The 15847-nt window shown below is 37.4% G+C and overlaps 1 long non-coding RNA gene across 1 annotated transcript in view; it reads left to right on the forward strand.

The window, feature by feature from the left end:
• Positions 1-3374: 3374 nt before the first annotated feature.
• Positions 3375-15847, forward strand: part of LOC129651597 (uncharacterized) — a 33539-nt gene continuing 21066 nt past the window's right edge. The window contains exon 1 of the long non-coding RNA XR_008714233.1: positions 3375-3494. This is a non-coding gene — a long non-coding RNA (uncharacterized LOC129651597). The remainder of the gene's footprint in view (positions 3495-15847) is intronic.

Below are 15847 nucleotides of genomic sequence, written 5' to 3' on the forward strand. Positions count from 1 at the left end.
TCAGATCTTAACAATCTTCAGTGTTATGATCAGAAAATAAAAAGTACTATGGGAGCACATAGGAGGAGAAATTAACATGGTCCAGCTGGACAAGGTGATAGGAAAGATTATTTCAAGATCAGAATATTTACATAGTAAGTCCCTTACATACAATAGAGTCCCATTTCATGATCACATTCATAAGTCCAATAAAGTTAGCCTAGATACCCAACTAATGCAGTTGTCTGCTGCTACTAAGTCACTTCAGTTGTGTCCGACTCTGTGCGACCCCAGAGACGGCAGCCCACCAGGCTCCCCCGTCCCTGGGATTCTCCAGGCAAGAACATTGGAGTGGGTTCCCATTTCCTTCTCCAATGCATGAAAGTGAAAAGTGAAAGTGAAGTCGCTCAGTCATGTCCGATTCTTAGTGACCCCATGGACTGCAGCCCACCAGGCTCCTCCGTCCATGGGATTTTCCAGGCAAGATTACTGGAGTGGGGTGCCATTGACTTCTCCGAGTTGTCTAGGTAGTACTATACTATAATAGGTTTATACTTTTCACATAAATAATACATAAAAACAAACAAACACATAAAACATTTTTCATCTTATAGTTCAGTGCCTTCAAAAGTACAGTGGTACAGTACAGTAGCCAGCATACAGAGGCTGGCATCAAGTGAACAGGCAAGAAGAGTTACTGACTGAAAGAAGGAGAGTAGGTGGGAGATGGTAGAGCTGAAGATCCTCAGCAATAGGAGACGGAGGGCAAACTGCAATTTCACTCACGCCTGACGTTAATGACACTGGTTCCTGTTCCTTGCCGGATGCAATTCATTTGCATCTTTGAAAGCTCACAACTTGAAGTTTTATATGTAGGTGACTTACTGTATCATGAGATTTTATCATACAGTAATTGGGATTCATATGTTACAAGCAGTTTTCTCAGGAAAGAATCTCTATACATTGTACATCTTGATAGAGTGAAGAGTTTTGATGTCAGCACTGTGTCTGGTTTACTTAGGTTATTAACTCAAAACTAAGTTTGAGAATTTAGATCTCTGTTTCAAATACAGATACCAGTCACTATCTACTTTGCATACACTTGGAAAATGAGCAATTGTGAAATAACTATAACCATACTGCAGCAGTTACACTAGAGACAAAGAGTTGCTGAATAATAGTTTTAGTAGCTAACTATCTTCTATCAGAACTATTTAATACTTAAATATTTTCTATCGGAAGACAGTAGGCCTTCCCAGAAAGAGTTGTTTCAGGTTCAGGGTATCAGGCATGTTATGAATGAGAAAATTTTCTTTATAAAGAATTCTTCAGTGGATATTCAGTCTATCTGATGCTGATGGTACTGGTAGTAACCTTTCCTCACTTTAATAATCAGGATTTAAATATGTAATAAAATGCCTTACATTACTCCTTCCAGTTTCTAGTCTTGTAATTTTAAACTTAATTCTTGATGCTTCCTGATTGTCATAAACCAGTGTTTTTTAAAGTCCACATGACTTCCTATTTATGAAAAAGATCATCACACACTATAGCTCAGCCCTTAGCATGAGTTCCCTATTGGGCTACTTTAAGCTTTGGGGGTGAGTAAGGGCAGAGGTGCTTTGTGATGGTGTTCCATGGGGAGAAGAGGGACAGAAAATATGAATGGTAGATACTTAAGACCCTTTCTCACTTGCTCTGAATTTTTCCTGGGGCCAGGCTTGGATAATAGAATATTTTAATGCTAAACATTTAGATCTTGTTATTATTGCTGTGAAAATGTGTACATGCCCAAATTAGAAAAGGAAGGGTGAGGAGGAGGAGGAGGTGAACAAAATGGTCAGAGAGTAAAGACATTTTTGAGCATTAACGAAGTCAATCAATCCACTTCCTACATTTTATAGACAAGAAGACCAAGGCCAAGAAAGTAGATATGTAGTTATTCTTGAAATCAGAAATCAGAATCAAAAGTCTGTTATTTATCTTGAATCACCAGTCAATCTACTTTCCTTCTCTTTTCCTCTTTTCTGAAAACATTAGAAAAATCATCGTTGAATTAATCTAACCTTGGGTAAAAAGCTACAAATCTCCCATGGTGTGTGGTCTTACCATTTCTGGGTTTCTAGGTTGTGCAGTGATGAATGTTTGTATGTGTGTGTTGGGGTTGGGGTGGGGTGGAAATGTTCCTGGTAATAGCCACACACATATGTTTAGAAAATCCAAAGTGCATTTGGCCTTAAGCAGTTTCCTCCTCACCTTGTTTCTAAATCCATGTGTATTTCAAGAAAATCTTAATCCATATGTTCCTGATTTACTTTCACTAAGTCATCTGCATATTGTTGGTAAGAGTCCTTTGATGTCTACAAAGACTTATGAGCAATTTTTATGGCCTCTCTGAGCCTTTGTTCTTTCAAGAGGCAAGATGTGCTTTGCCAGCATGGATAATGCTCTCATTGTAACAATAAAAAAATTTCCTACAATTTGGAAAGGTGGTAGAGTGAATCCTAGTCTTGACCAAAGGCCCATTATTTTACCCAGTGCCAAAACTATAGAGAGAAAGGTCTTGTCTGACTCACGAAAGGAATATGCTGTCATCATTCCAGCATCCCTTTATTTTGTGCTTTGATCCTTCAGTGTTCAGGCAAATTGATTACTCTTGTTGGGAATGATAGTTTATTAAAATATTAATTTGTGCTCATTATTTTTTCATTTGTTTTCCTTTTCTTATTTCACACAGGCAGTCAGGTCCTTAATAATTCCCTGCCTCAGAGAATTTTTTTTTAGTAGGACTGAAAGCAAATCCTAAACTTATTAAAGTCATTATGTAGGCACCCTATTAAAGTCATTATTAGGTGACCAAGAAAGTAAGAGAGGGAGCTGTCTTTCATAGCAGAGAGTACAGGGGGGTAATCCCTTTGACAGACACGGGAAAAGAGAATGATTTGATCCTTTTGGAGTGGGGCTCATATCTCACTCCTGGCAAAGTCCTGGGAAGATGAAAGAATCCCAGAAGTGATGGCCAAGTAAAACACTGGGAACTGTACCCTGACAGGCATGAACTGTGGCTAGTCCAATTGCCTATTCAATGCAAGGCCGAGAAGAAACTAAGCTGCTGGTGACCTACAGGAACCATACGAGCTGGGTCACTGGGCATTTCAGTAGTGACCAGTATGGAACAGTGTGAAAATTTCCTGATGTTCTTGTGTTTAAAAAGACCCTAGGATTTTTCCTCCTGGAATAGATAATCATGACTGACACTGAATTTCCTTCAATAAAGGAGGATGAATCATTTAAAATGATTTAAAGAAAATGTGAGTACATGATAATTCTGAAATACCTGAGTTTGTGTACTAAGATTCATTTCTGCTATGCCTACTTATTTTTCTTTTAGAGTACCATAAATATCAGTCCACAAATATCTCCTGTGTGATGCTATCCTGTCTCAGCTTCTGGAGTGAGGGAAGTGGTCACCAATATAAAAGAAGTTTCCATCTCTGTCTTCAAGATGCTGAACTGTAAGCTGTCACTCTGGTTTTTATTAAGTTTTATAAAATGCCTTTAGCAAATTCCAAACACTCTACTAATTGCCTTAAGTAGATTATCTTTAAATCTTTGCAACAATTCTACAAGACAGAAACTTTTATTTTACAGATAAGGAAGCTGAAGTTTATGAAACAACTTGCCCTATATCATACTGGTAATAAAGAATCAAGCTAGGACCTGATATGAGTCTATTTATAAAATAGTTTATTTTCCTGGGGGTTAAAAAAAAAAAGAGACTGACCAAGTTCAAAAAGAGGAGTCAGTGAAGGCTGACGTGATCAGGGATGGGTTCAAGGAAAGGTAGAATTTAAAACGAGTCTTAGAAGAGTGAGGTTAAAATGTAACTTAGATGTCATTTAATCTGTTCCATACCCTCCTTTACAGATGTGGAAACTGAGCTTGCATATATTGATAGAATATAGATAAACAGAAGATAAAGACAGAACAATATGTCTGAAGGTATGGATGTGGGAATGATTTTATCAGTCATTTTTACAGTAAGAAACCAAGCCATAGGACAACAGAAAAGTGATGTGGGAAGAGAAGTAAGTAATAGTGGGTATCAGGACAGCATACTTCCTCTTGAAAGCTTTCCTTAACCACCATCACCCCGCCCAGACTGGATTATCAGGACAGTTTACTGATATCCACTGTATCAGTATATATTGGAGAAATTACAGAGATCCATGAATTCCAGGATATAGCTCTGAACTTTATCTTGGATGTTTGTTTATAAGACTTATTTATGGATACCATACCATATCTAAATCAGAAATTTTATCCTGATAGGGGCTGGGCTTCTTCATTTGCCACAGGCTCCACACCCCAGCATCTCAGTGATTGAGATATTCACTTAAGTTTGAGGATAGTGCTGTAGATAGTGGTGATCAAGTGCATGACAGGCACCGGAGATTGCAGAATAGAGAAGAGGCCGCTGAGGATTTATTAGGTTGTAGAACATGGGTTGGCAACCAGAGAGATTAGCCCAGACATAGATGTCAGTCACGATATAGCACAGGGCTTATCATTGTGGAAAGTCTTCAGTATCTGTGGGAACAAATGGGAGTAGCTGTATAATGCTTAGTTTGAAAAAAGAACTAATAGACTTGGTGACCAGCTAGGTTAGGGTGATCAAATCAATCACTAGGCCTGTCGTCTCTACTCATAAATAGTTCTCAACCACTTCCAGGCTTCTCCAGTCTCACATCTCATGCTGTTACTGCCTTTGCCCTCTGGTAGTCTCCCTGACTTAATCATCATCCCGTCTCTCCTACCATTTTTTCCCCACTATTGCGAGAGTGAAACTTCTTAGATGGAGAACCCACCATGTCACTGTTGGGCTTAAAAGTGTTTAATAGTTTCCCATTGCTCTCAGAATGGAGAAGGCGATGGCACCCCACTCCAGCACTCTTGCCTGGAAAATCCCATGGATGGAGGAGCTTTGTGGGCTGCAGTCCATGGGGTCACGAAGAGTCGGACATGACTGAGCAACTTCCCTTTCACTTTTCACTTTCCTGCATTGGAGAAGGAAATGACAACCCACTCCAGTGTTCTTGCCTGGAGAATCCCGGGGATGGGGGAGCCTGGTGGGCTGCCGTCTATGGAGTCGCATAGAGTCAGACATGACTGAAGCGACTTAGCAGCAGCAGCAGCAGTAGCAGTTTCCCATTGCTCTCAGAATAGCTTAAATTTCTTTATAAGGCATACCGGACTTTTTCATGGTTTGGCCTCTACTGCATCTAAACTTCTTCCTCTCCCTCACTCCCTGCACCTCTTGGTCTCAGCTGTGCTGAACTTGGATCATACCCTTTTCATAGCTCTGAATCTTTGCAGTGCTCTGCTCTGTTTTCCTAGAACAGTTTCCCTGTCCTCTCCTCTCGTGACCTTAGGTTTCATATCCTCTTGGAAGCCTTCCTTCACCACCACCACCACCCTCCCCAGGCTGGATCAGGACTTCCTCTAATTGTTGCCATTATCCTTTATTTTTTCATTTAATGTACAAGCCTCTTGAGGGAAGGCCATGTCTGATTCATGATTGTAAACTAGTATCTAACACAGGGCTTAGCCCATGGTAGGTCCTCATGACCTGTTTGCTGAATAAATGAACTTATGAATGATTGAAAAAGAGGGAAGAGCTGAGAATGTTACCAAGTATCATGCCTGACTACCTTGAAGAAGTGGTAATGTCAGAGTGCTCATTTACCTCTTCAATAATTCCACCTCAACCTTAAGGAGACACAGGGTCCTTTTCTTTCTCAGGACAAAAACAATAATGACCCAAGCTCTGAGATCCAATCTATCTTAACTGATTTAGTTTTCTTAATGTTTAGAAGTCAACAGCTCTTCCAACCAACCAGGATAATAATGATCAAACTGTGCCTAACAAGACTAAAACTAGTATTTATCAACTCTGTATTAGATAAATCATGTGAGAACAGAAAGCTATGCAGTCCTTCATTAAATGCTTTTTTTTTGTTTGTTTGTTTGGGGGCATTTAAAAGGAACCCTTTTTCCACTGGGAGAGAGAGAGGTAAGGAACAGGATGTCTTGATCCTGGGGAGAAGCAGCAACCTACTTTGTGTGTTGACTTTCTGTTTGTGAGATATATAGTCAGCATTTCTAATGAATCTGCTGGAAGCGGCTGGAATATTATGATTTATAGCACCTTCCCACTCTCTATCATAGCGTTTTATTAGATGGATGGGAAGCTGGTAGTAATGAGGTTAGGAATGAGAAAACATCCATCAAGCCCTGCTACATCTTCTCAGGAAAGACAACACACTATCTCATATGTCACAGGCAGTGATCTAGGTCACGATGATATAAAATGCGTGATTAAAACCAAGCATTTGACACTAGATAATAGGCATCTAGTTAAAAAATAGCTCTAGTGTTCCCGACTTTTAATTAAACCCAACTCGTAAATATGCACTCTGGTAAATATACTGCAGAATGGGGCTTGTTTATATTCCACCACATAACAATTACCTCCAGAATGGGTGCTTTATTTCACTACATAGTGTTATTAGTCAGGCGATGGACTGAAATACAAATGTTAAGCCAGTGATGTCAGACAGGCATGCCACCGCAGTGCCACCGGTCGACTCCTGCTCTTCCCTCCCCCCTGCCCTGGTTTTCCTGCCTTTCTCTCAACCTCTCCACTGGAGTTGTCAATCTAAAATAAAACACATTTAATCATTTCCAGCAATCTCTTACTATACTTTTGATTGCATCAGTAATGACTGGAAGAGAGAAGATCTTTTAAATATGTAACCTTGGCATTCCATAAGTCTGCCCTGTTAACAGGCTTATTCTTTGACAGGAGATTTGTTTATGAGAATTTTTTTAAAAAAAATACCAAGTTCAGGACTATAATTCTAGTATAGGATCGAATGGGGAGGAGTTAGGAAACAGGCTAATTGAGCAGATTTTTTTCATTTTGTTGGGTATTTGGAAATTTGGAGGATAGTTATATGGATCATGGACAGGGCACAATCTAGGATTTAGATTTAACTCTGACATTAATTAGTTATCCGACATTTAATTGCCTTTTAGCCATGCAACTTTGGCGAGTGTTCACATTCGAAAAAAGAGATTAGATAAGACCTTAACCAAGATTTCTTTCCCTCTGGTGGTTTATGAATCTGTTAAATCAGTGCATCTCAAACTCAGGTGTCATACAAATCTCTGGATCTTGTTAAAATGAAGATTCTGACTCAACAGATGTAGGGCCTGTAATTCTGTGTTTCTGACAAACTTCTAGTGAATGCTGATCCTACTGGTCTACAGATCACACTTTGAGTAGCAAGATGTTAAAATACAAGGATCACTTCTCATCATTGCAGGGTTTAAAGCTCTGGGTTTTTTTCCCCTCTCTCCCCCGGTATAATTACTTATTATTTGTGTAGTGCCTATAGGTAGAACACCTACCTCTTTTTGGGCAAAATATTGTTAGAACCGCTTTTTTTTTTTTTTTTTTTTGACCAGCAATGTTAAGCCAAGAACATTTCTGAATATACATCTACCCTCATGGAGTTCAATCCAATTCAGTTAATATTTCTCCAGTGTCACAGTCTAATTAGTAACACATTCCTGTGATCAGACAGCTCCCTGTCAGAGTGATTCTTAATCCCTTTAGATCCCACATGTTCACATTTAAGTTCTTTTTTCTTTCTCTGATTTCAAAGGAGATGAGGAACAGCTGATCACCTGTGGAAGTAATTTATATTAAATTGGCATGGGCAAACCATGTGCCTCAGAGCTAGAAAATTCTGTTAATAAACAGGAAGCCAACCAGTCAAGCCTTTCCCCCAAAACTTGTGTCTGTGCAGAGCCAGGGAGCAAAAGGTTTCACACCCAGGACAGTCAAGCAGTTAACCAGCCACAAACATCTGTGAATGGGCTGGTCTGAGTGCCTGTGTGCATTTGGAATAAGGAGTTTCCTCTTGCATGAGATATAATTTATTATTTTATTTCTTCTTAATAGGAAGATCAGATCTCTATTCTCTTTCCTGTATTTTCATTCAGTTTTGATGTGATTGCTGTAATTATGTGTCAGCTATTACCAAGCACATTCTAATTACTCCATTTATTGCTAGAATTGCTATTACTACATACTGCTTTGTTCCTTAGTGAACTCTAAGGGGAATTCCTTGTACATGTCACACTTTAGAGACAGTTATATTTTCCATGTTCTGTGATACTCAGAATCATTATTATTTTGAACAAATTCACAAAATTAATATGTGATTTTCAATTGAATTTTTTTGAATAATGCAGCTCAGCATTTCCCATTTCTGAACACGTTGTTGCTAAGAAAAATAACAATCTCATTATTTGATAGGAGTACATAAAAAGGAGAAGATTTATGAATCAATATTTTGCTTCCAGCTCTTAAAGATAGCACCATGGTGTTTTAATTTTCAAATCACTAAACTCCTTCATTGATTTTTGTTTTTAACTGCATGAATTAGATAGGCTTTGTGATTCTAAACCCAGCTTCTCTATTGACTTATGTTATCTTAAGCAACTGGTCAGAGCTGAGCCTCCCTTTATCCATCTGTAAAAGAGTTTTAACAGAGCTCTCTCTCAATGTCCCAATGATGTTGTGAATTTAACAGGCTGTTTGAAATGTGAGACAGTGTCAGTATCCTCAAATCTTAGAAAAGCAAAGGCTATTAAATTTAACAAATTTTTATTGATTTTACATAATATATGCTCAATTTCCCATTGGATATCAACTCTGTACCTTTTCACAAAATGAAAATATAGAAATACAATCTACCTTAGCATAAATCTGTATACCCTTTGTAGATTCAGTTATTTCAGTTTTTATTATCTTTTATTCCAATTCTAAAAATTTCAGTCAAATATTGCTCTTATCTCTTCCTCTCATCACCCAAACATCCAATAGATTGATCATAGAAAAATAAACTGCATCTGGAAACTAGGAATAAGTATTTACAGAAAGATTTTCAGCCTGGAAGGAGTAAAACATAACATCCCGATGCAAAGGAAAAGAACACAATTTTAAAATATTGTCTATAGAAGTAAACATGTGCTTTATACTTGCAATAAAATTTAAAGACCCATAATATTAAATGTTAAAGACAAGAGAGAATGACATATTGGCATGAAGAATTGGGAAGAAGAGATAGGGAGAATCATATAGGATAGGGATCTAAGTACCTTTCTTACTAAAAGGTAAGAAAATAAAGTATAAGACTAGAATTAATACTATCAGAAAATAAATTGAGCAGTTTGGAGAACAAATTTGAAAACCTCAATTAGATTACAGAAGAACTGGTTCAAAAGGCAAAGTATCTATGGAGGTGGTTATACTTATGGAGATCAGAATGGGTATAACAGAAAACATAATGCCTATAAAAGAGAAAAATGATTCTGACCAATAAAAGCTTGTACTGAAACAAAGGGACTCATTATAAATCAGAAAAATACATTCAATAAGAGAAGCCTGTAGGCATAGTCTGAAGAAATGGTAAAATTTAAGTATAAAGACCTCCTGGAAGCATCTAACTAGAAATAATAATAAAAAGAACTATCAGATGTGTTTCAGACTTTTCCTCTACAACAGGATTAGTGACTGGAGACGATGGAATTAAAGTTTCTTGGGAAAAGGGTTCTAATCCAGTAATTTCACACCAGTCAAACTGTTATTCATGGAGGAAACAAAGAATTACTGTGAGTAGTTCAGACATTTATGTTTCCTGAGGGGGAAGTTAACCAAACACAGCAGTAAGCTGAGATGAGAGATGAATAGAAAACAAAGAACTTAAATATAGGGAGATCACACTTTGAGGAAGGTCAGAAGTAAATTTAAAACCAAATTTACCACTAAATAAATTTACCATTAAAAAATAATTTTCCATAAATAGAATAACAAATGGTAATATGATTTACTGAAAGAGAAGATATAAAGTGTGGAAAAAATGGTCTAGAGGATCAATTATAAAAATTAAAACAGAAAATTGTTGGAAAGAAGTTAAAAACAATTTTCTTATTTTTTCACATAAGGAATTCAATGGGTACTGATAATTAGAAAATAATAATAATGTTCAACTATGCTTAGAAAAAACTTTAACTTGTAAAAAGATAACTTTTAAGTTAAAGAGAAAAAATTCTTAAATGTCAAAAAAAGAACAGAAAGAGTAAAACAAGACAAAAGTCATTGATTATTTGAGAAAATAGATGAAATGAGGTAAAATATCACTAATAAGAAATAACTGGAATTGAAAATCAGTTCTATACTTTGTATAAAAACTTTACCTAGAATAAAATTATAGGGAATAATTAACACTAATGGCCATGTAAAGTTAATAGGCAAATGCAAAACAATAAAGTATTTGGCATTAAATTAATACTAGTGTGGATTTCAAGGCATTATTTCATTAAATGAGTATAAATGCAAGGCAAATAACCATTAAATCTTATTTATTTTACATTGAAAAACTCTTATAATCTGCAATGAAGTATGGATGTCATGAACTTTATTTGATGAATAATATATACCTTAAAATGTGAATAAAAAGTATTAGAAATACAAATAGATGCTGACATTATTATGATGGTACCATAAATATTACCATATTGCCTTTAGTTCTTGATAGATGATGTAGGAAAAATCCAACTAAGAAAACACAAGATGAATAATAAAACAATAATATTGATTTAATAAAACATATCTAACTCAACAACTTAGACAAATAAAATATATTTTCTTTTGCATTGACCGAAACATTTCTACAAAGTTGATCATGTGTTCTACAGCATGGCCTCAAGAAATTTCCCAAATTATAAATTTTACAAGACTGAATTACCTGGCCAAAGTGCAATATAAGAAGTAATAACATTGATAGTAAAGAACGCAAACAAACAAAAAGTTAAGAGACTTTCTTAAATATGTTATGGTCAAGAATAACATGAAGTTATATACTCTTTAGAAAATAATAATAATGAATAGTTTATATAATGTTCCTGATAAGTCAAAAATTATAATACAGAAGTAAATTATTTCTCTAAATTACTCCATTACTAAACAAATAATGATCATGAATTTTAAAATTTAATGCATGAAGTAAAGGGAAACAAAACTGTAGCAGAAACAATTACTAAAATATATTTAAGAATTAACATCTGTAAAAGAAAAAAAAAAAGAAATCAGGCAGTGATTCTTTTAAGAAAAATTATTAATGGCTCCTAACTAGCAAGCAGGATGAATATAAATGAGGGGGAAAAAACCAATACACACAGCTTGCAATTGATAACTTCCTCAGATGGACTGGTTCAAAGTAGGGAAAGGGATATGTCAAGGCTATACATTGTCACCCTACTTATTTAACTTTTATACAGAGTACATCATGTGAAATTCTAGGCAGGATGACTCACAAACTGGAATCAAGACTGCTGGGAGAAATATCAACAAACTTATATATTCAGATGATACCACTCTAATGGCAGAAATCAAAGAATCAAAGAAACCAGTTTTCATTTGGATTTTATAATGCTCCACTACACTAAATTCCCTTGTAGCTCTCTAGTCCTCCCTTTGTTTCTTTCAAAATTTGCTTTTCCTTTGTGAATTCCAAATATTGGAGCTGTCCACGGTGGATCCTTAGTCCTCTTCTCCTGAGGCTTTGAATTGTTGTTGCCCAGTCCCAATATTCTGTTTGACTCTTTGCCACATGAAGTGCAGCACATCAGGCTTCCCTGCCCTTCACTATCTAATGGAGTTGGCTCAAAATCATGTCCAGTGAGTTGGTGATGCCATCCAACCATCTTATCCTCTGTCGTCCCCTTCTCCTCCCGCCCTCAGTCTTTCCCAGGATCAAGGTCTTTTCCAGTGAGTCAGTTCTTTGCTTCAGGTGGCCGAAGTATTGAAGCTTCAGCTTCAGCATCAGTCCTTCCAATGAATAGTCCAGATGGATTTCCTTTAGGATTGACTGTTTGATCTCCTTTCAATCCGAGGGACTCTCAGGAGTCTTCTCCAGCACCACAATTCAAAAGCATTAATTCTTTGGCATTCACCCTTCTTTGTGGTCCAGCTCTCACATCTGAACATGACAACTGGAAAAACCATAGCTTTGACTCTACGGACATTTTTTGGCAAAGTAACGTCTCTGCTATTTAATACAGTGTCTAGGTTTGTCATAGCTTTTCTTCCAAAGAGCAAGCATCTTTTAAATTCATGGCTGTAGGTCACTGTCTGAAGGGATTTTGGAGCCCAAGAAAATAAAATCTGTCACTGTTTCCACTTTTTCCTCATCTATTTGTCATGAACGGATGGAACCAGATACCACGACTTTAGTTTTTTGAATGTTGAGTTTTAAGGCATATTTTTCACTCTTCTCTTTCACCCTCATCAGAAGGCTTTTTAGTTCTTCTTTGATTTCTGCCATTAGAGTGGTATCATCTGAATATCTAAGTTTGTTGATATTTCTCCCAGCAGTCTTGATTCCAGTTTGTGAGTCATCCTGCCTAGAATTTCACATGATGTACTCTGTATAAAAGTTAAATAAGTAGGGTGACAATGTATAGCCTTGACATATCCCTTTCCCTACTTTGAACCAGTCCATCATTCCATGTCCATTTCTAACTGTTGCTTCTTGTCCTGCATACAGGTTTCTCAGGAGGCAGGTAAATGTTAGTTGCTCAGTCATGTATGACTCTTTGCAACCCCATGACTGTAGCCCACCAGGCTCCTCGTCCATAGAATTCCCCAAGAATACTGGAGTGGGTTGCCATTCCCTTCTCCAAGGGATCTTCCTGGCCCAGGGATTTAACCTGAGTCTCTTTCATGCATGCACTCCTGCATTATAGGCTGATTCTTTACCACCTGAGCCATCAGGAAAGCCATCTCTTGAAGAATTTTCCACAGTTTGTTGTGATCAAAGGCTTTATTGTAGTCAGTGAAGCAGATGGAGACTTATTTTTGGAATTCCTTTGCCTTTTCTATGATCCATTTGATGTTGGTAATTTGATCTCTGGTTCCTCTGCCTTTTCTAAATCCAGCTTGTACATCTGGAGGTTCTTGGTTCATGTACTACTGACGCCTGGCTTAAAGGATTTTGAGCATTTCCTTGCTAGCATGTGAAATGAGTATAATTGTACCATAGTTTGAACATTCTTTGGGATTGGAATGAAAACTTACCTTTTCCAGTTCTGTGGCCACTGCTGAGTTTTACAAATTTGTTGACATATTGAGTGCAGCACTTTCATAGCATCATCTTTTAGTATTCGATATAGCTCAGGCGGAATTCCATCACCTCCACTAGCTTTGCTTGTAATAATACTTCCTAAGGCCCACTTAGCTTCACACTACAGGATATCTGGCTCTAGGTGAGTGATCACACCATCATGGTTATCCAGGTCATTTAAGAGAGTCCTATTTATTCCCCTTCCATATTATATAACCCAATGCATTCTCTTCACTCCTCAGCCCCACTCTGGTCCAAGCTGTAAATCTTTCTCACCTAGGTTATTCTAGGCAGCCTCTTTACTAGCTTCACTTCCACATGTGCCTGTCTCCTCTACCACTATTTTCTGCACAGCAGTGACAGAGAGTTGTCTTTCATATTCTGTTTTTTTTTTAAACATTTGTTTAGTTATCTGCATTGATCTTAGTTTCAGCATACAACATCTTCATTTTCTCAGGCAAATGTTCCATCGTGGTGCATGTACTCTCTAGTTGTGGCACACTCACTCAGTGGTTGTGGTGCAAAGACTTAGTTGCTCCCCAGCATATGGGATCTTAGTTCCCCTACCAGGGATCAAACCCACATCACCTGCATTGCAAGGCAGATTCTTAACCACTGGAACACCAGGGAAGTCCAGAATAAACACACATATTCAAAATTCTTTGATAAAAGACAGTGCAAATAAAATAATACCTAGTCTGCACAAAAATCTGTGCAATAATATTTATACTAGCTTTATTAGTAATTGCCAAAACTTGGGAGCAACTAAGATGTCCTTCAAGAGGTGAATGGATAAACAAGTTGTGGTATATTCAGATAACAGAAGTGATAAAAAGAGTAAACTCTTAAACCATGGAAAGACATGGAAGAATCTTCAATGCATATTGCTAAGTTAAAGAATCCAGTCTGAAAAGTCTACATATGGAATGACATTCTGGAAAAGGAAAACTATGGAGGCAGTAAAAAGATCAGTGGTTCCCAGGGCCTCAGAGGGAGAGAAGGTGGGAGGAATGGATAGATGGAATACAGGAGATTTTTAGAGTGGTGAAATTATCCTTTATGATACTGTAATGGTAGAGTCATGACATTGCACATTTTTTAAAAGCTACAGAATGTAAAGCACAAAGACTGAACCCTAATGTAAACTGTGGAAGGCAGCTATGGTCACCACTGTATCACTGACACCCTGATGTGAAGTATGGATGTTAATAACAATGTATCATAATTTATTCTTAATTGCCAAAACTTTTATCAATTGTAGAAATTTACCGGACTAATTTAAGATGTTAATGATAGGAGAAACTGATTGGGGTATGGTGTGAGGTGATAAAGTGGGGGAGTGAATGAGGGTGGGAGGAAAGGGTTATATAGGAGCTTTCTGTACTTCCTGCTCAATTCTTACATAAACTAAACACTGCTAATAGTAAAATCTAGAAACTGAAACAAATTATTTAAACTGGTTACAATGATTAATAAAGATCCAAATAGTCAGAGATACGGTTTTCCCAGTAATGGTGTACAGATCTACAGTGATGTGAGAGTTGAACCGTAAGGAAGACCGAATGCCACAAAATTGATGCTTTTGAATTGTGGTGCTGGAGAAGACTCTTGAGAATCCCTTGGACAGCAAGGAGATCAAACCAGTCAATTCTAAAAGAAATCAACCCTGAATATTCATTTAAAGGACTGATGTTGAAACTCCAATACTTTGGCCACCTATTGCAAAGAGCTGATTCATTGGAAAAGACCTTGATGCTGGGAAAGATTGAAGGCCAAAGGAGAAGGGGGCGACAGAGGAATAGATGGTTAGATAGAATCACCAACTCAATGGACATGAATTTGAGCAAACTCTGGGAGATAGTGAAGGACAGGGAAGCCTGGCGTGCTGCAGTTCACGGGGTCTCAAAGAGCCAGACATGACTTAAAGACTGAACAACAACAATATGATCCACAAAATGCTTAGTACAGAGTACCCCATTCTTGGATATGGATTATTGAATTGTTCTCTACTTTACATAAAGAACTTTGCAAAATTATTTATAATTTCCCCTTTTGATTGGATTGCCAGCACCTAATCTCCTTAATATAAATTGCCCAAAAGCCATTGAACGACCTACATTACCTGCTTGGTTCTCCAAAAGCTTCTCAGGGACCTCTCCTGTTTCAGCCACCTTGTACTTCTTTCATCCTTTCCTTCAGAGCTGGTTCTTCCTAATCTTCCAGGTCTGGATAAATGTCACCTCATAGTGAGGTGTTCCCATACTACTCCCTTAACCCTGTAGCTCTACTCCCAGTTTTTGTTACCTTCATAGCATTTATGGTGGTTTAGTTGCTAAGTCATGTACGACTCTTGCAACCCCAGGCTACAGTCCATGAGATTCTCCAGGCAAGAATACTGGAGTAGGTTGCCATTTCCTTTTTCAGGGGATCTTCTCAACCCAGGAATCGAACCCAGGTCTCCTGCATTGCAGGCAGATTCTTTACCAACTGAGCTACAAGGGAAGCCTAACAATTTGTAGTTACTTGTTTGCTTACTTATTTACCATTGTTCTTGTCCACTTGGCTATGTAATCCTGAAGAGCCTAAAACAATTTGTGTTTTGTTCATTAGCA

This window comes from Bubalus kerabau, chromosome 4, assembly GCF_029407905.1.
Source record: "Bubalus kerabau isolate K-KA32 ecotype Philippines breed swamp buffalo chromosome 4, PCC_UOA_SB_1v2, whole genome shotgun sequence".
In the NCBI taxonomy this organism is placed as follows: Eukaryota; Metazoa; Chordata; class Mammalia; order Artiodactyla; family Bovidae; genus Bubalus; species Bubalus kerabau.